The following is a 21,985-nucleotide window of genomic DNA, read 5'->3' on the forward strand; positions in this document are numbered from 1 at the left end:
GGCAGCTCCACACCTATGGTATGCACCCATGTTAAAACAAACAACAACAACAACAAAACCAACCTGTTTTTATTTAAAGAAAAAAAGACTCAACAAAAAAACGAAAGGGTTATTTCATGTTATGAGATTAATATTCAACCAGATGAAGAGGAAGTGTTCATTCTCTTAGTTTGCTGGTGAAACCTGGGGGTGGGGGTGGGGGTGGGCAATCCTGCCTTTGCTTGAGAGACCACAATGGAGCTTCCAATACAGAAGTTTAGAATGGGGCAAGCGAACACACGCGGGTAATACCTGCCGCCTTGGTCACCCATCACCGCAGGACCTTAGGAGAGGTAGTAACCAGGAAGGACAGAGTCATAGGCTCTCCTGGGAGTTTAGAAACCAGGCAGACTAAGCAACCCTTAGTCAGAGAGGGCCTTGTGGAAGATGTAGTGTTTGGAATGAGCCTTAAAAATGAGAAATGTGGGCCGGGAGGGGGTGGCGCATTGGAGGTCAGCCTGGTCTACAAAGTGAGTTCAGGACAGCCAAGGCTACACAGAGAAGCCATGTCTCAGAGAGGGGGGGGGGAGGGAGAAGTGTGGGAGACCTTGCTAGGAAGCTGGAGAGACATAAGCAGAGGAGTGCTCTACACTTGCGCATGGCACACGTGGGACACTATGTATATAGAGCAGGCATCATAAACTCACACACATACAGTCCTCAAGTCAGGTCCAAGTTGTGTGACCTCATCAGGCAGAAAGTACAGTACATTCATTTGAAGGGGCCTGGATGCCTACCTAGCTTCCATGTGAGTCCAAAGTTGCCAGGTAGCCCAGCTTCTCCTAAGAAACGAGAATCTGAATCCTCAGGCAACCTTCTAGTCTTAGTGTTCTGCTGTCGTGAAGAGGCGCCATAACCATGGCAACTGTATGAGAGGAAGCATTTAGTCGTGGCTGGTTTATATTTCAGAGGGTTAGTCCACTGTGGTCATGGGAGGGAAGCACACAGTGTGCAGGCAGACGTGGCGCTGGAGAAGGAGCTGAGAGCTCTGTATTGGAATCCACAGGCAGCAGGAAGAGAGAGACACTGCTCGTGCTCTCTCTCTAGGGTGGACTTGTGAAAGCCCAGAACCCACCCGCTAGTGAGACACTTCTTCCCAGAAGGCCAAGAAGGCCACACTCACTCCAATATGGCTCTCTCAAGTAGTTCCACTCCCTAGTGACCAAGCATTCAAATATTTGAGCACGGGTGGGGGGGGGGTTGGGAGTTGCGGGGGGGGGGGAGTGGGGGGGCAGGGGCGACATTCCTAGTCAAGGCACCAAAAAGTATATTAATGAGCCTCTAGTTAGGAAGTAGAACCATCTATCCACATTTACCTGGCAGAGAGTTCAGGTATGCCTACGTGGAAGAACATTGTGACAACACATTGTTTCATTCTATTGGAGGAGAAGTAAACTTTAAATGCAGTTGGCAAAAAGTAAATCATCAGCACCTCAAATATTAAACAAAACAATGTGTAAACTAGCGTATCATTGGGTTAAAGGAAACATTTTCAAATGTAAAAAGTTAATGTATCATTTATCTCCACAATAAAAACCAATTTAAAATAAAATTTAAAAAAAAGGAAAAAGAAGACTCTGCCCACCTAGGATTTAAAGTTTATAAACTCCTTATAATAATAATTTTAAAAATCTTCAACTTACCATAGCAAAAGGCCCACCATAATGGTTTGAGTGCCCTCGTCTTGCTAGAGGTCATCAGGACCATCCGTTTGATACAATAGGTGTAATGAATTCTAGTAGCAAATACAGCCAAGTGCCATAACTGTGGTCAACCGGTCAACCGCAAATTTAATTGACAAATATAATGACCATGGTTCATTTGATTAAAATTTAGAGTAAGATAGAATGTCTACAGACAAAAATAGTGTTTCCAAGTCATGACCAGCACTGGATCATTGGCGTCCATGGAGTGGAAAGCTTGGGTTCATTACATGAATACTATGTCTGCCCACCTTATCTCCCTATGAAAGAATTCAACGTAAGCCCGTTCCAGAGCGGAGCATTACTTTTTCCTTTAAAAAAAATTATTTTTATTTATTCTGTGGACTGTGGGGACATTATGTCGCATGTGAGCAGAAATCTTCGAGGACAGAGAAGGGCATTAGGTCCCCTGGAGCTTGAGTTACAAGTGCTTGGTGGCCATCTGACATGCTGGGTACCAAGCTCAGGTGCTCTTGAAGAATAGTAAGAAATGCTCTTTCCGCTGAGCCGCCTCTCCAGCTTCTTTTTTAATAAACAAGATGGGCTGGTAGTAATTAACCACTTGTTTAGCCTTGAAATCCAATTTAGTGTGTGCTTGTCGTTAAATCTTTCCTTGCTGTTTGTTTGTTTTGAGACAAGGTTTCATGTACCTCAGGCTGGACTCAAACTTTATATAAGGTGGAGGGTGACCTTGAACTGATTTTTCGGCCTCCACCTCCCCAGGTGCAGGGGATAATGGCACGTACAAGCTTCATTAGGTTGAAAAACATCCAAAGACAACTTTAGATCACATATATGTTTTATTAGAAAGAAAAGGTACAAGGCACCTCCAAGTAGGACAAGCCAAGGGCTTAGAGAAGGGTAAGAGCCAAACTAAAAAAAAAAAAAAAAAAAAAATTATTTTAATGCCTCCATGTATAGCTAGGCACCATCTGTGCGTAGTGCCCCCAGAAGGCCAGAAGAGGGCGTTGGATCCTCTGGAACTGAAGTTACAGATGGTTGTGAGTCTCCATGTGCACTCTGAGAACAGAACTCCTGGTCCTCTGAAAGAACAGTAAATGCCCTCACAACTATCCCAATCTCCTGGTAAGTGAAGACTTTCATGGGACACGCCTTTTGGGCTAGTGCCCAATTATAAGTGAGAATATACCATGTGGATCTTTCTGTTTTATGGCTTAACTCACTCATTATGATCATTTCTAGTCCCATCCATTTGTCCACAAATTTCGGGATTTCCTTGTTTTTAATAGCTGAGCAGTATTCCATAGTTTAAATGTACCACAGTTTCTTTATCCATTTTTCAACTGAGGGACATTTAGGCTGTTTCTAGGTTCTGGCTATTATGAATAAGGCTGCTATGAACACGATTGAGTATATGTCCTTGTTGTGTGGTGGAACATTTTCTGGGATAGATGTGAGGACATCCTACTGAGACTCTAGGTAAGAGAAATATAGGAGATGGGGAAATAGAAGGACCCAGAAGGTCCTAGAAACCTTCAAGAAGAGCATTGTGATGGGTGGGTCGGGGCCCAGGGGGGTCTGCTCAAACTATTGCACTAACCAAGGACAATACAAGTAGTAAACATCGAACCCCTACTCTGATCTAGCCAATGGACAGGGCATTCTCCACAGTTATGTGGAGAGCGGGGACTGACTCTGACATGAGCTCTGGTGACCCATATTTGACCACCTCTCCTTGGTGGGGAGGCCTGATGGCACTCAAAGAAAGAATAATCAGGCTACCAAGATGAGACTTGATAGCCTATGACCATATAGTGGGGGAGGAGGTCTCCCTAGGCCATAGACCTAGGGGAGGGGAATAGGGTGAAAGTGGGAGGGAGAGAGGAACGGGAGGATACAAGTAATGGGATAACAGTTGAGTTGTAATCTGAATAAATTAATAAAATTAAAATAAAAAAATAGTAAATGCTCTTAACGGCTTAGCCATCTCTCCAGTCCCCAGAGGCCAACTTCTGTGACTGCAGTCTCCATGAATAATGAGTGTTTTGCCTTTGTGATTTGCAAACTTCCTCCAGATTAAGTGGCATTATTCTCAACCTTGAGCACCTGTAGCTTTTGAAAAACATCTAAGATGGGAAGATGGAGTTGAGAAAGGTTCATTTAAAGGATTATTTTAAGTGCGTGTGCGTGCATGCGTGCGTGTGTGTTTGAGGGAAGGGTATGCTTATATGAGGTCAATGCCCAAGGAGGGCAGAAGAAAGCAGAGGACATCCTGGAGCTGGTGTTGCAGCTGGGAGTCACCTGCCATGGGTGCTGGTCTTGGTTTTCAGCAGAGCAGTATGTGCTCTTAACCTCTGTGTTATCTCCTCAGCCCAAGACAAAAGTTCTTTCCACAAAATACTTACTCCATTGGAGGACAACTCCCTAGTCAGTGATGATTCTGAATTATTGTTTTCCTAAGAAGACTTGTTTTCTTTTCTCTGATCCTTTCAAAGTCAAGCAGCTTCCTAGATGTAACTTGGATGTGTCAGTAAACATATCCACTGAAAACCAATGCTTTCTCCACATGAACTATCTTGCATTTAGAGGGGCTATGTTAATTGAACATTTTTATTCCCTCCCTCCTCTCTCTCTTAGACAAGGTTTTTTAGCCCTACCTGGCTACACAGTGATCTACTTGCCTCTGTCTCATGAGTGTTGGAATTAATAGCATACACCACCATGCCTGGAAAGTATTGTATTTGTCCTGTTTTACCATCTATTTGTACTTGGTCAGTGGGAATGGACACACAGATCACAGTCCTCAGTTAAATTCTTGAATTGCAGCACACACACACACACACACACACACACACACACACACACACACCAGTGCTAAGAAACAAACCCAGGATTTTGCTTCAATCCATGAGAGGCAAACGCTCTACCACTGAATTTTGCCCCTAGTTCCACGACTTTCTTTCTATTAGTACTTATAGTCACTAGTTCTTTTAGAAAAATAGTGCATTTTAGAGCACTTCAGAAGCATAGAAAAAGCACAAACAGAAGACCAGAAGAGTACTTCATCTCATTAGTCATAAATAAAATCAGGTAAACATCTGCATCAGTAAAACAGTAGATGACAACTTAATAAAAATGGTACTATTCCATATGTTTCACTTAAAGTTATTCAGTTTTATTTTTCTGAGGTAAGAAACAATAATAATTAAAATTCATGACATTGTTTAAATTCAAGTATTAATTTTAAATTATCATAATTATCATTGCTTGTTTAAATTAGGTCTACATCTGGATCTGTCTTTACAGTTGCCTCTTAATGTAGGTCTTCATTTCTTTCTTGTTTGTTTTGAGACAGGGTTTCTTTGTGTAGCTCTGGCTGCCCTGAAACTAGGTTTGTAAACCAGGCTGCCCTGGAGCTCACAGAGATATGCCTGCCTCTGCCTCCCACCCTCACTCCAAGTGCTAAGATTAAAGGCGAGCTCTGCTACCTGACTAGGTCTCCATTCTTCTGTGAGGACTGTCAAACTGACACATGGGTCCACATCTCCCAGAGAAATTTTTTTTTTGTCTGCCTTCCTTCCTTCCTTCCTTTCTTGTTTGTTTGTTTTTCAAGACAGGTTGTCTCTGTGTAGGCCAGGTTGGACTTGAGCTCAGAGAGATCAGCCTGTCTCTGTTGGGATTATAGTTGTGTACCATCCCACCTGGCCCCCCCCCCCCAAGAACTCGAGCTCCAGATTCCTGTAGCAGATGGGATTGAAAGTCAGTGATGCTGAAGAGCTACCAGGTGATGCTAAGGAGCCTTCCATTCGCATGACTTGCACTCAGAGTCACTGGATGGCCCACCTTTTCAGTGAGTGGTCTTTTGTCAGCATCTCTTGCACTCAGGGTCACTAGGTGAACTTTTGGGAGCTACCTTCATTCAGGCCTTGGACAGGGGTGATTTTAAAAATCCTATCGTGTGATCACCCATATGTGACCCATATTTTGAAGAGAGCCCCCTTTGCATCTCCATTTCCTCTCCAGCAGTTGTTTCTTGAACTCATCAGATACTCCTCTCTTACAATTGACTTATTTATTGCTTTTCTGTGTATATCTGTGTACTGGCATAAGTGTGTGTGCATACCATGTGCATGTACCTAGGTAGGAGAAATGCCCTTCAAAGGTGGAGAAACTATGTACAATATTTACAGCGTTGCTCCCTCCTTCAGAACTCAATGGGTGTTGTTTTAGTGTCTTCCGGTGCTGTCAGTTGCCGGCTGGGAAATCTGGAGGGAAGCCCCTCTGCTCCTCAGGGGACCGCTGGCTGTCCCTCTAATGACTGCTGAGATTCGCTGAAGTCCTTCATGTTTCAGGTTAGACTCTCAATGAAAAACCACAAGGAGTCACTCTGACTTAGTATTTTTTCCACAACTACGGTGACATGTCTTAGGCGGCAGAGGAAGCTGCACAAGCCACTCAGACACTGATCTCAGTTAGATATGGATGGTTTATTGGATGCAATACCCTGTCGGGGTGTGGTGGCCCACGCCTTTAATCCCAGCCCTCGGGAGGCAGAGGCAGGCAGATCGCTGTGAATTCGAGGCCATCCTGGTCTACAGAGCGAGTCCAGGATAGCCAAGGCTAAACAGAGAAACTCTGTCTTGAAAAATAAGCAAACAAACAAATAAAAAATAATAGTGAATGCAATACCCCAAGATTGACCATGGTCAGGGACACGGAGTGAACTTGGGAGCCAAACCGTGACATTGCATGTTTCTCAGAGTCAGCTTATAAAGACAAAAACTGCAGTTAGCTCACATAGGGGGTTGGGTATGTCTGGGGGGACTATAAGAGTGTAGTCACCTCTGACTCAAATTATTTTTGCTAACTAGACAAAGCAGTTCTAGCTGACCTTTCATTTGATTGATCCCGAGTGGAATTTATCGTTAGGGTCAGCTGCACTTATGACTGGGGAACTTCTAGGAGTAGCAAGGCCACAGAGTATGCTGAACAGAAACATGGTTTTTGCTCATCCTGATCTTGCACAGAGAGCCTTTCCCTATACCAGTGACAAGCTGAGAGGACGTGGCTCTGCCACTCTTGTATGTATGAGGAAGCACGGTCTCCACCTGAGATGCTCTCAAGGATTCGCCTTCCTGGCACAAAACAGCAGTACAAACCCTCTGCTTCCTCCTTCCTTCAGAGCCGCTGCTTTGGGGGTCAGCCTGGTGCTGTCCCTCTTTGCTACAGTAGCAAGCTTCTCTTCATGGCTTCACCACCTGCTTGTGCCTGTGGGCTTTGTACTCCGGAAGGCATCGATCAGCGTTTCCCAAAATATTTGGTAGTTTTTGTTTTGAGATAGACTCTTGCTATGAGGTTCAGGGTGACCTTGAACCACAGCCTGCCTGCCTCAACTCCCCAAATGCTGGGATTACAGGCATATGGTATCACATCAGATCTCTCATAAAGAGTAAATCATCTCCTGTAATCTCTTGTTAATTACTTGTCACTTCTGTCTGGATGTCTGAAGACTTCAGCTAGTCTGGAGAGCAAAATCTCCTGAAACACAGTGGATTGTTTCAAGGCCTCAAATTCAATCCTTTCGTCATTTGGGGGATTTTTTAAAAAAAACTGGATCCTTGAAATTTTAACTCTTTCTGTTCTGTGGTTTTAAGTTCTCTTTTTTCCCAAAGACACAAAATGTGCCTATTTGGAACCATTTTCATCTGGAGATGGGGAATAGGAATTTGTGAATATTTTCTATTTTCTTCCTGATTTCTTTAATCTGTTGGCTTTTTGTTCCTGGATGCATCCATTGTTGATTATTTCAGCATTGTTCTAGGCCAGCAATCTAGCCTCCAGCTGTGCTTCCTTGATGTTTTTAATTATTAAATCTGTAGTGGTATTATTCCTGTTTTCAATTTATGAGTTTTTAGGTCAACGATCATTCTTTATCTAATTGTATGTGCAGAGACTGACAATCTGCTTTTTGTGAAGTCCAGACACTAAGTACTGTAGGGTTGACAAGCCATACAACTTGGAAGCAACCACTGAACTGTGACACTGTAGCAAGAAAACTGTTGTAGGGCATCTGTCAGTTGACAGGTATGACTGTGTGCCAGTGAAATTTTATTTACACGAAAGGCATTGGCTGATTTAGTCTTAATTGTAGAACTGCTTAGCACATAGTGTTCATTCAGTAATTGCTAGAATGTTCCTCTTCTACTTCTTTAAGATCAACTTTTAATTCCCTGCCTCTAAGGTTGGTTAACAATGTTTCCTGGGAGTGGATGCCTCTGTAGAGGCATCTTGATCATTACCAGATTGATTTAATGAGTGCTGTGTCTTTTTTTACATGCTCATTAGGCACAGGGCACTGTACAAAGGTTTTTCATCTCGTGTCTTGCTGAATCTTCCCAACAACCCGTCTGTACGGTCCCTGGTCAGCTCTCCCCTTCTCACTTCACCCCTACAGGCGAATGCCTTCCTCAACCTCTCATTCCAGGATGATGACCCTTCTTATTTGACTTCAAAGCAAAAGCAAAGTTACCTCAGAGCTACTGAAGAGTGGAGAGACAAGAATTTAAAGGTGGGTTTGCCTGAATTCCAAGTCCAAGTCTCTGCATTATGGTATTGTTATGTTTGATTTTTGTTGTTTTTGTTGTTGTTTTTAAATTTCCAAGACAAGATTTCTCTGTGTAATAACCCTGGCTGTCCTGGAATTCACTCTGTAGGCCAGGCTGGCCCTGAACTCACAAAGACCCAGCTGCTTCTGCCTACCAAGTACTGAGATTAAAGACATGTGCCACCATGCCCATCCTGACATACAATTTTTTAAAATGCCCTTCTTGTTCCAGAAGTTCTGTGGGTATTCTTGGCTCATGGCCGGCTCCTGCTTGCCCAGCTCAGAGTACTCAGTGGGCGGCGTCATTTAACTTTGGGGAGGGGCCTTAGAATATGGCTGTGATCACATCCTGTAGAGGGCTTCCGCGAGAGTGAATCCAGACCCGGTTCCTCAGAAAAGAAATAGAACTCTCACGAAACCCTAAGTAATAGTTTAAGATCTCAATAATAACGAGCATCCACACTGGGTCCTTTCACACATCTTAGTCTGTTTTGTGCCGCTGCAACACAAAGCCTTAAGCCGGCTGATGCACATCACTGCATGCTGGTCTTCTCAGTTCTAGATGGTGAGAGTGCAAGGTCAAAACTCTAGAGGGCTGCGCATCTGGTAAGACGTTGGTCTTGGCGCCCAGGAGCGTGACTTTAGGCATGGAGAAAGACGGAAACATAAAAGGAGCAACTTGTGCCGGGTGTGGTGGCGCACACCTTTAATCCCAGCGCTCGGGAGGCCCAGGCAGGAGGATTGCTGTGAGTTCGAGGCCAGCCTGGACTACACAGAGAAACCGTCTCAAAAAACCAAACCAAACCAACCAACCAACCAAAACAAAAAACAAAACAAAACAAAAAACAACAACAAAAAGAGCAACTCCTCCCCTGAGGAACTAAAGTCCTTCACAAAGAAGGAGCCCTGAGCTGGGCACAGAGGAACACATATGAAACCCCAGCATTAGGGAGGCTAAAGTTCTAGAAGGATCCGTAGTTCAAATTCACCATAAGTTCGGTAGGGTGGTGAATCCGAGGCAGGCCTGGACTACAAGGCACTCTGTCTCCAAACCAAAAGAGAGGTAGGCGTGGTGATGCCCACCTTTAACATTAGCACCCCAGAGGCAGAGGCCGGTGGATCTTTGTGAATTCCAGCACAGCGAAGGCCACACAGTGAGACGCTGCCTCAAATAAAAGAACCAAAACAAAAGAGGACCAAAACACAAACCAAAGGGAAGGAGGACTCTCAGGGCCTCAGTACCTCTTCTGGGCCCATCTTAGAATTCTATCCTATTGGCAACACTCCAAACCACAGCGCGCCACAGGGACGCTGTGTGAGCCCTGAAACACGAGAGCGCACACGGAGGTGACATTTGCCTGATTCTTTAAATGACGGCAGCCGACAGTTCACAGATCAAGCAGATCTCCAATTTCTGAGGGTAAGCCTCTCAGCGGATTTGGTCATAGAGAACGTTTAGAAACCTTCTTTTGTTCCACAGATGCATAGCCAGCCGTATAAATCTAAATGCATATCGCTTCTTTTGTGCTGTAGTTTTGTTTTGTTTTTTTTTTCCTAATCTGGATTTTTCTGCTTTTGAAAATATGAAGAACTCCTTGAATGGGTTCTGCGCGTTGAGTAACTGAAGTCAGCAGACAGCGCTGAGCGGAGGAGAGCTGAGCTAGGACCTGCTTTAGGATAAATATTTGCGATTCCTCCAGTGGTTCTCGCCGCTCAATGTACGGCGTTTTCAAAGCGCGTTTGGTCTGTGCCCTGATGGATGCGTCTGTTTAGAGAACTACTGGACATGGCATCAGGACCTCCTGAAACCACCAGGGGATTAAGCTAAACACAGAAAAGGAATGCTGTTCCTGGCCACAGGCACAATTTACAGTTCTTGGAACAGGAGCTGACATGGACGCCAAGCAGGTTTGTGCTGGGAGAATACATTTGACACATCTAGAGTGTTTTGCTCCTGTCATGTTTTTAACTGAAACTAGAGTCTGCATTTTGTCCCCCTCTAACTCTAACACACTCTAGTAAAAACTTCAGTGCTGTGCCCATAAATAGAGGCCAAAGTCTGCATGTGGTAAGGTCACCTCTGGGGGACCTCAGCCTAAACTGATGGTTTCTGATATGACTGACCGAGTTCAAGCCTGGCCTTGTTGGGTGTTGTTTTGATGATAAGTGAGAAGATCGAGGAAGCAAAGCACACCCGCTTTGGCTCATGACAAACCAAACAGAAATACATTTTTTTTTTAGCAGATTAAACAATTTTACAACTTGATTTAAAAGTTAGACAATTTGTACATGTGCCTAAAATAGTTTTCAAAACCTCCTTCCGTCCCCAGATGGGCACTCAGGCACAGGCGGGTCGCTGTGAGTTTGAGGTCAGCCTGGTCTACAAAGCAAGCTGGGGACATCCAGGGCTACACTGAGAAACCTTCTCTCGAAAAAACAAAAAACAAACAACAAACAAACAAACAAACAAACAAAAACAAAACAAAACAAAAAAACAAAACAAAGCAAAAACCTTCCTTCTCCAACTATAAATCATATTTCTGGATTTTTTTGGGGGGGGACAGTTTTTTGAGACATAATCCAGGTTGGCCTTGAACTCACTATGTAGCTGAGGTTGGTCTTAAATTCTTGATCCCAGCATTTACCTTCCAAGTGCTAAGACTACAGGACACACCACTATACCCAACAACTTAAAAAATTATTATGATCAAGTATATATAACATAACATTTTTTAATCTTAACTATAATTCTGGTTTTTAAAATTTTAAATCTATTATGGCTGTCTGTACGTCCGTCTGTGCACCACATGTGTGCCTAGTACCTACAGAGTTCCCTAAAGGGCATCAGACCCCTGGAACTGGAGTTGCAGGTAGTTGTAAGCCACCATATGGGTGCTGAGAACCAAACCTGGGACCTCTCTGAGAGCACCCAGTTTGCTCTTAGCCACTGAGGCACAAATCCAGCCCCTGATTTCTTTTCTTTTCTTTTCTTTTTTTTTTTGGTGAGACAGTCTCCCCTACTTCACCTTCCCAGATGTATTTACAGGCCTGTGCCATCATACCAGCTCACCTGAACTATTTTTGCCTTCAAATATTTATTTTCATTAGATAGGGTTTTGCTGTGTACCACAGGCTATCCTCAAATCTGCGATAACCCTCCTGCTTCACGTTCTCCACTTTAGTATTACATTTCTCAGCTGCCACATCTAGCTGTGTGTGTGTGTGGGGGGGTGGGGTGGGCAGGGGCCAGATGGGGTCAATGTTGTCTGTTAGAATATGGCTATCCTGTGTACCCCGTGTACACACACACACACACACACACACACACACACACACACACACCGCAGAGTTAAATAAATCTATGCAATATAAAATGATTAATATATTAAAAATAAATTTAATTAAAACAGAAGTTTCGCTAGCACAAAAAATGATTAATGCAAAGGAATAAGTTAACATTTTAATTAAACTTCAAAGTGAGTGAAATTATAGACTGCTAGGCAATTTAAGAAATCAGAGCTGCCAGTCTAGCCAAAGTGAGTGCTGGAATGCTATAACTGTCACCAGCAGGCTCCAGCACCACGCCTTCGCAGCAGATCCTTTAATCGGAATTCCTTAGGATGGTCAGGGAAGCCGTAGACATGCCAAGGTGGCCCGTCACAGTCTTTGTTATCAGGAGGCACCAACCTCCTTTCATCTTGTGAAAATTACATCCTTTCTGCTCAGAATGGACACAAAACCCAGGCTCAGTAATTGAATCCCAACCAGCCCTACGGGAACTAAGCGAAAGTGGCCCACCAGCCCCTCTTGAGTTACCCTGCTATTCATGTGGCTTTATTATTTTTTTAATCTCCCCTCCTACCTCTGATATTCCTCTGGTTTTGTTTGAATCCTGAGAGGTGGGGTAGAGCCCTCTTGAGGGGTTTTAAAAAACATCAAATAGCACGCAGTCCATGCTGCGTGAAAGGTACCAGCCTCTCAATACCCCTGAGAAAGAGGTGTTATGATTTGATCCTTTTTTTTTTTTTTTTACATCTCCATATTTGAAATGATCACTGTTAAGCAGCTAGCACCTTTTAGAGTAAGGATTCAAACTCAAAGCCCATATGGCTAATCTACACTCTAAGAGGCATTCCTGAACTCCGTTCTTCAGGGTTATATGAATTTATTCATTGGGAACTCCCCAAATCCCCCTGCTGAAATCTTCGTGCTCAGTCCGGTTTTCCGTTGCTGGAACAAAATACCTGAGACTGGATATTTTATAAGGAATATAAATTTATTTCACCACCACTCTGGAGATCAGAAAGACAGTCAGCCTATTAGCTCAACATGTAGTGAAAGCTTTGTTATTGTGTCATAACATGGCAGAGAGCGTCACACTGTGAGACAGAGCTGATCAGTTAGAGTTTGGCGATCGTAAGGTCCCAAGGAAAAGTTAGGTTTGGCCTTGATAAGCTTGAGGAAAACCTGACCTTAGAGACAAAGGAAAATTGACTCTTTTTTTTCCCCCTTGGTGGCAAATACTTTCTGTTCTCCCCCAGCCAGACACTGCTGCCTGCATACCTGCTGTAGCTGGAGAAATCAGAGGCCTGGCCTCTCCACTCAACATTTCTGTGGTATCTGACAGATGTGCTACATTCATTCATCGTCTTCCCCTTTATATAAAGCTTAAGCGCTTTTTGTTTGTTTGTTTTGCTTATTTGTTGCAACTTGAGGAGTATGGCCAAGAAAATCAAGAGGTAAAAAGAGGGGTGGGGTGGGGGGCTGGAGAGATGGCTCAGAGGTTAAGAGCATTGTCTGCTCTTCCAGAGCTTCTGAGTTCAATTCCCAGCAACTACATGGTGGCTCACAACCATCTATCTAGAATGCGATCTGGTGCCCCCTTCTGGTGTGCAGGTGTACATGCAGGCAGAGCACTGAATGCATATTAAATAAATAAATAAATAAATAGGTAAAAAGAGAAGTCAGTGGGACAGAAGGCCGAAGATGATACTCTGACGTTTTAGAGAGTTATGGGTGACTTTCCAGGCAGCAAACTGTCTCTGTCATTTCTTTTTGTAATTCGGAAGCTGCGAACCTGCACTTCCTGTTTACTCAAGTAATTAATTTTACTCCTTCTCAAGTCTCTGGATGGGGTTGAAGATCAAATAGTTTAGTTTCAAAATGAAGCTTAGTTGTTTAGGGGTTAAGATATCTTTAGGTCTAGATAGATGCTTTAAGTTGATAGAGATGAAATATGATAGATATTGAATTACATTCAGAATTTTAGGCTCACCAAGATAGGAAATTATTTTCTTCAAGGCTGTCAAATACAAACAGCCAAAACACTATGAATGTAACATGAATATAATTCCTGATGTTCTGTGGTTCTTCCTGCTGTATGTAGTTTATTTTATATGTATGTAATAATATAGATATATATGTAAAAAAAAAGAAGTAAATTTAAAAAAGTCAGTCCTAAGCAAGACACCCAGATTATAGATATGAACATAACACACTTGATGGTTCGTGCATGGCTGGAGGGGCGGCCCAGTGGGGAAGTGCTTCCTGAGCACACATGAGGACCCAAGTTGGAGCCTCAGACACATTTAAAAAGTGGGGACTGAGCCGACACGATGACGCAGGCCTGTAATTCCAGCACTCAGGAGGCAGAGGCAGGCGTCTCTGTGAGTTCGAGGCCAGCCTGGTCTACAAAGTGAGTCCAGGACAGCCGAGGCTACACAGAGAGGCCCTGTCTTAAGCAACAACAAAAGGGGACACACCCTTGCAAGAGAATAAATAACTTGTGGGAATTGGTTTCTGCTTCTAACATGTGGGTCTTGGGGACTGTGGTGGCTTGTATAAGTTTGGCCGCCATAGAGTCATGTGTTTGAATGCTTGGCCCATGGGTAATGGCAATATTCAGAGATATAGCCTTGTTGGAGAAAATGTGTCACTGTGGGGGTGGGCATTAGGGTCTCCTATGCTCAAGGTCTGCTCTATTTGGGATTCCTGTCTCCTTCTGGATGTTGTATATCAACATGTAGAACTCTCAGCTCCTTCTCCAGCACCATGTCTGCTGACACACCACCATGCTTCTTGCTGTGATGACAATGGTCTAAGCCTTTGAAACTGTAAGCCAGCCTCAGAGAAATGTTTTCCTTTATAAGAGGTGCTGTGGTCATGGTGTCTTCATAGCAATGAAATGCTAAGACAAGGGCTGAACTCTGGTCGTCAGGCTTGGCATCAAGCATCTCTATCTGATGAGTCATCTCTCTGACCCTAAATGTTGTTTTTGACCTATGTAGCTATGCATCCCAGCCAACCTTGAAGCCTCAGTCTTGGCCTACTCTCTTAAGCAATAGTCTACTGGCCTAGTATTTAACTTTAAACCATAATTTTCGTTCTAGCCTCTCCGGCATGTGGACAGCCAGTGTTGGACCACTTAGCCTGTGTAAGCCAGTCAAATAAAGCATCTCTGCAGTATGTCTCTATGCTATCCATTCTGGTCCTCTAGAACAGAGGTTCTCAATGACCCCTTTGGAGGGGGTTGTAACCTCCTCCTTTAAAGCTACTTTGTTAGGTTCCTTAGATCTCTACCTTCCTTCCAATCCCTATCCACCTTAATCCCTTCCAACACCCCAATACCAGGTAGGAGAGAAAGCAGGTTAGTGGGGAGAGGGGTCCTAGCTCTCTTTAGCTACTTCCTGCTGGTTAGGGTCATTGGGTTCCTTGGGGAAAGTCCAATCTTTGTTTGGGGGTATCTCCAACTTCTTCTCATCAAACTACAACAGCAGCAAGCAAGAGCAGCACAGGAGCAGCAGTAGCCTTCTCTCTTGGAGCGCTCTGTTCCTCTCTGGGCTCTGATGTTTATTCCACCTCAAGAGTCCCTAGAATTAAACTATCCAAGGTTGGCAAAGGTCGCGCCCCCCTCAGAGCCCCCGAGAGGCAAACAGTCTGCTGCTATGGACAATATGAAGCAGCCTCTATGCCACATCTGGGATTTAAACAAAGACGTCTTCACATAACATAACTGGGTTTTTAATGAAACCAAAATTACAGGGGGGTGGGGTCAAACAGCCTTTTCGCAGGGGTTATCTAAGACCATCAGAAAACAGGTATTTATATTATGATTCATAACAGTAGCAAAGTTACAGTAATAAAGTAGCAACAAAATTAATTTCATGGATGGTCAGCACAGCATGAGGACCTGTATAAAAGGGTCACAACATTAGGCAAGTTGAGAACCACTGCTCTAGAAGACTTTGATTAATACATTCTCCAGTAAAGTAGAACCTTAGAAGGTACAGGTGCTTCTTTTTGTTGTAAAGATTAGTGAAAACTGTGCTGGCTGGTTTTACGTCAACTTGACACAAGGTGGCGTCATTTTGGAAGAGGGAAATTCAATCGAGAAATGCCCCCTCAAGATGGGCCTGTGGGCAGTGCTGTGGTACGTTTTCTTGATTGATGATGGAGGGCCCATCTCACTGTGGGCAGTGCCACCCCTGGGCTGGCGATCCTCTGTTCTATAAGAAAACAGGCTGAGCAAGCCCTGAGGAACAAGCTGGTAAGCAGCACCCCTCCATCACCACTACACCAGCTCCTGCCTCCAGGTTCCTGCCCTGATTGAGTTCCCGCCATAACTGCCCCCAGTGATGGACTGCAACCTGGAAATGTAAGATGTAATAACCCTTTCCTTCCCAAGTTGCTGTTGGTCATGGCATTTTTATCACTGCAATAGAAACTCAACTAAGACGCTAGCTTAATGTGGCTTCTGAAGTGTCTCTGTTGTGTTTACCTGAGATCTTTGAACGTTTTCTTCATCTTGTGAGGGAGAAAATTTTTAAATGCTTCTAAAGAAAACAAAGATAAAAATGCGTACATTCCACCAATCCCTGTTTCTCGCTCTTATCATGCAGGTGATGTCTACTGGTAATCGTGTTTGTGCAAAAGAACATCCTGGTGGATTGCTTGGGGCTGAGGAGAGGGCTCAGTTCGTAACACGCTTGCTACACAAGCATGAGGACCTGAGTTCGAATCCCAGTCGCCCACATTCCAGCTGTGTGTGGCAGCACACTTGCAGCGCTGGTGCAAGGTGGCCAGAGACAGGCGGACTCCTGATGCTGGCTGACAAACCCACCGAGGAGAAGCAGTGAGCCCCGGGTTCAGTGAAAACTCTGTGTCAAAAAATAAGGTGGAGAACAGCTGAGGAAGACACTGGATCTCGTCCTCTGGCCTCCACACTCACATGTGTGCACACACGCATGCACGTACACATACATAAAACACCCCTCCCCCAACACACACAAAGAAACCACTGGTAGGTTATTTGCAGCAATGTGCAAGAGTGCTCCACTTCACAACAGCTGAGGAAGACACCAGTGTCAACATATAGCCTCCACACACACATGCGTACAACACCTACACATGTGCACACACCCACACCCATGCACACACCACCGGACACTCGCAGCTATGTGTGAGTATGCGCTCCTTCCCAACTGGCAGATTTCAAGTGGACATGTAAAACTGTCAGTTGTCTATGATTGCAGGCTGAGCCAACGTGTTTAGCGAGGATTTTTTTTGAAGTCACGTGAGGCAGTTAGTAACTCTCTGGATGGAAAAAGAACAGCATCCGGAGCCACCAGAATATGCTCTTAGGTGGCTCCAGAGATGTTGGGTGTCTGACCCACTTCTCAGAGCCTCTCCTTCTCCTGCAGAAAGAAGCTTCAGAAACTGGAGAAATATGGTTGTGGTTCAACCTTTTTCCTTCTGGAGTCACCAATGGAGCGTAGCAGCCACACCACAAGGACTCAATGGTAAGTGAAAAAAAAAAGAAGAAAATGCAAAGCAAGGAGCAGCTCTCATTTGACCCATTTGTGTCAGTGGAGTCGACACAACCCAAAGACTCACAGAGCTGTTCATTACTGGGAAAAGGAATTTGGCGCTCGCATATCTGTGTGTGCTCGCAGCCACTTTGCGTCTCTGGCTTTTCAATGCTCCTCTTTCATAGTCTTGATGATTACTCACAGCCATATTCATCTGACACGGGGTGACGAATTGCATTTGAATTTGTCAGGTTGAAAGGTCAGCCCTGATCACCATTAGCCAGTGAGGCTCCCTCCAACTGTCTCAGTCTCTGCTGCGGCCCACTTGGTCTTTCCTTGAATTCTGCAAGGCCGTGGCTTCCTGATGCCTGGCTCCATCTGAGGTGGGGCGGAGCTGGGGCACTGATAGAAGAAAACACATGTTGCCTAGCATGCTCACTTTCATCTGGGAATGGTTCATGGTTAGTAACAGGCCAAAAGTTTGACAAGGAGCCTAAACCCTAAAGAAAAGACACTGTGGTGTGAGAACAAGTTCTCATGCATCCTGTTAGGAGGGGTGCAAAAAACACCTCTTCACTTCTGAACATGGAGGAACAGGATCCAGAAGTTGCCCACGATACTGTGGGTGTCTAATTCAGGTAACTATTGGCTCAGCGGCCTCTGTGCATCTATGTTACTGGTCCAGAAAGCTTTGCTGCACTAAGGTTTAATGGATTCAGTTAAAGGTAATGGACTGACTTCAAGGTGCTTGAATCTCTTATGAGGCCTCTTTGTGTCACTCTGTGTGTGAATACAAATATCACGATGCACACAAAGAGAAACACTCGAGAGAGAAGAGGCACATGCATGCATACTCTGTCTTCTCTGCAATGGGTGCTTAATGTGCTGATACCAACTAGAATTTAATTTTGTACTATCTTTAATAAGATAAATCATCATAGCCTAGGGGTGTGTTGTTTTTATACTGAACTAAATAATTTGAGAACCTCTTAGTGCACAGCTCAGAGTGGCTTCACCCCAGTAATTCTCCTGCTTCAGCTTCCTGGGCACTGGACTCGGAGAGGCGAGCCACTGTCGTGGCTTGAAAGGAATGGCCCCCATAGACTCATGTGTTGGAATGCTTGGCCAGTGAAGGGTAGCACTATTGGGAGGTGTGGCCTTGTTGGAGGAAGTGTGTCTCTGTGGGGATGGACTTTGAGGTCTTACATGCTCAAGCTACAGCCAGTGTGGCACACAGTCTCCTTCCGCTGCTGTGGATTGAGATGTGGAACTCTTGGCTTCTCCAGCACCAAGTCTGCCTGTATGCTGCCATGCTCTCGTCCACAGTGGTGATGGACTAGACCTCTGAAACTTTAAGCCAGCCCCAAATTAAATGTTGTTCTCTATATGAGTTGCCTTGGTCATGGTGTCTCCTCACAGTGATAAAACCCTAACTAACCTTGCCACCATAGCTGATGTAGGAATAGATTTTTGGCTACTTTTTTTGGTTCTTATATCTACCACCCTTCTACCCCTTATTCTATCCTAATATCCTCCAACCCCTCAACATTAGGGAGGAGAGAAAGGTTAGAGGGGAAAGGGGGCAGAGACCTCTTTAGACTAGCTCCTGCTGGTTAGGGGTGCTGGGTTCCTAGGGGCAAAGACTTCTTTAGACTAGCTCCTTCTGGTTAGGGGTGCTGGGGTCCTAGGGGCAGAGACCTCTTTAGACTAGCTCCTGCTGGTTAGGGGTGCTGGGTTCCTAGGGGCAAGTCCAATCCTCACCATCAGAATCTCTCCAAACAGCAATCTAGAAAACACAGCAGCAGGAACCAGTAGCAAGGGGAGCAGCAACCACCTCAGAGCTCTCCCATTTATATCCTCTGCAGAGTCCCCAGAATTAAACTATCCACAATGGCAAAAACCACACCCTTCCTAGAGTTCAAGAGACAGTAATAGTTAACAGCTGTGGAAAATCTGAAACAGCCCAATATCCTACAGATGGGACTAAAACAAAAACATACTCACATAACATAACTGAGTTTGTTTTCAAGATATGGTTTCTCTGTGTAGCCTTGTCTGTCCTGGACTCACTTTGCAGACCTGGCTGGCCTTGAACACACAGGGATCCTCCTGCCTCTGCCTCCCAGAGTGCTGGGATTACAGGCATGTATTACTGTGTCAGGCTCATAACTGGGTTTTTAAAGATACCAAAATCCCCCTACAATCTAGCTCTTTGAAGTGCTTTCATAGTGTAAAGAAATTATAAATAAAATACTCAGGAAAATTTCCTTCATAGATTTCTAAGCACCAGCTGACATAAAATAACTGATAAACTAATTCAAGAGCAAATTCTTCTCAAATGTGAAGGCCCTTTTAAATCATTTTTAGGCTATATCAAGACCTGTTTCAGCTAAGCAATTGCTTCTTCCTTTTTAGAATCTATGGTACTGAGTGACCTAAACAAAGTGGGATCTTAGAAATATCTTTTGCTAACTGTGCTGATAACTATGGTAATTAGGTTTGTTATAAATACACACTGAAGTCATGATGTTCAGATGTTCTTAACTATTTAATGATATATAATTATTACCATATTAAACACATAAACTATATTTGAATCTTACTGTGTTAGTGAGATGCCAAATGCTTTATATCTATTATCCAATTTCCCACTAGCCCAGTGAGATAAATATTAAGATGACACTGATATTGTAGATGGGAGTCAGAAAGCTTAGGTTATTGTACAAGCTCACATAGTGTGTGAGTGGCAGAGCTGGGATTCAGGCTTGCATTCTCCTGTTCCAAAACTGGGGCCCTGAAAGGCTATGACACACTGCATTCATGGGGTGGCAAACAGTCTCCAAGCATCTGTTAGTGTCGGTACAGTCCAGTTTTGTGACTTGCAGCAGGTGGTCTACATGAAGCATTTCAGGGAACACCTGTCCTAGCCTTGTAGGTACCCACAGAGGAATGAAGAGAGCTGGGGGTAAAGGCTAAACAGAAGAGGCAGGCAACATGTCACAGCTGGTTTAGGCAATTGCCACCAAGCCCAAAGAATGGAGTTTGGTTTCTCAGATCTGCATGGTGGAAGAAGAGAGCCATCTCCAGCAAGTTGCCCTCTGACCTGACATGTGCTCTATGGCCTGTGTGCTTCCTGCCTCCCAACACATACACATACACACACACACACACACACACACACACACCACATACACGCACACACACACAACACATACATGCACACACACACAGGTATGCGCACTCCTCATGGACACACATGCGTACATACATGCACATGCACACACACACACACACACCACATACATGCACACACATACACACACACACGCACACAACACATACATGCACACACACAGGTATGCGCACTCTTCATGGACACACATGCGTACATACATGCACATGCACACACACACACACACACCACATACATGCACACACATACACACACACACGCACACAACACATACATGCACACACACAGGTATGCGCACTCTTCATGGACACACATGCGTACATACATGCACATGCACACACACACATGGACACACAGGTGCATATATACATGCACATACAAACACATACATACACACATGCACACATAGAGGCACATACAAACACATGCATGTATACACATGCATACACACACAGAAGGACACACACATACATGCACACACACACACACAAACAAACAAAACTTAAAAAAAAAAAAAAGACCAAGAGAGGTAATATCCACTACAGAAAAGTTTTGCTAGCAAATTTATAAGCAAGGTTTTGATTCAGTTGAGAGATGAGACTGCGTGAAACAGGAGTCCAGATCATGTTTGTTCACATGAAAATGAGGAGATGCTGACAGAGAGACATCACAGCTGTTTGCCATACATTGCTGGACAAGCAGAGCTCCCAAATGACGTTTGTGTTGAAAAACCAGTGCAAATAACAAGTCATTTAGAAAAATGTTCACCGTGTTCTTTTTAAAGAAGCTGTAGATGATGACTCTAAATAATTGAGTTTGAGTTGACCTTAGTCTACTTTCTAGGCCTTAGGTATATCCTGCGCACAAAGATGCAGGGCAGTTACTTCAGTTCTGTACATTTTCCTTTCAGATTAAACCAAAAGGTAGACTAAAACTTCTTTGATTTTAAAGAAACTTTCCCTCCCTCCCTCCCTCCCTCCTGCTCCCCTGTGATTTTGAAGAAATTGTCTTCTGTTTATTCTTTCTTTTACTTTAAGTAAATTTTATTTTTAAATTGTTTTGAGATTTCATTTCATCCCAGTCAGAATTTTCATCACCAAGAAAACAAGTGACAATAAATGCTGAGAGAAAGGAAAGACTTCTTCCCTGCTGATGGAATGCAAACTTGTACAGTCACTATGGAGATCAGTGTGGTCAGGTCTCAAAATATCTAAAAATAGAGTACCGTACAATAGACAGGAAATTGAGGCAGCTTGGCTATCCACTGGTATTAGCGGGACAGAGGTCCTTGTGCCCACTGAGCACTAGGGAACCAGGAATGTCAAACGTACAAAACTCCTCTTCTCAAAGGAGGAAAGAGCTGTTTTCCTCCCAGAAGGCTGGGGATGGACACTGTAACTTCCTGGTGGCCTTTTTGCAATCTGTGGAGGCAGATTTCACCCACTTTTTACTAGTGACCACACCCAAATTCTCCAGGATGTTTATCCCAGACTCACCTTCTCTTTATCTTTAGCTCCCAGTTAATAGAACTCATCCTTGTAAAAGTATCTTTCATTTTCCTGATTTAATTATCATCCCAGAGGCTTACTGCCTCCTTCTGCTAACCCAAGCCCAGCCCTGGAAGCTTCTAGCCTCTGTACAATCTTATCTAAGCCTAGCATGTTTCAGCCTCTGAGAC

This window comes from Acomys minous, assembly GCF_964271855.1.
Source record: "Acomys minous genome assembly, chromosome: 1".
NCBI lineage: Eukaryota > Metazoa > Chordata > Mammalia > Rodentia > Muridae > Acomys > Acomys minous.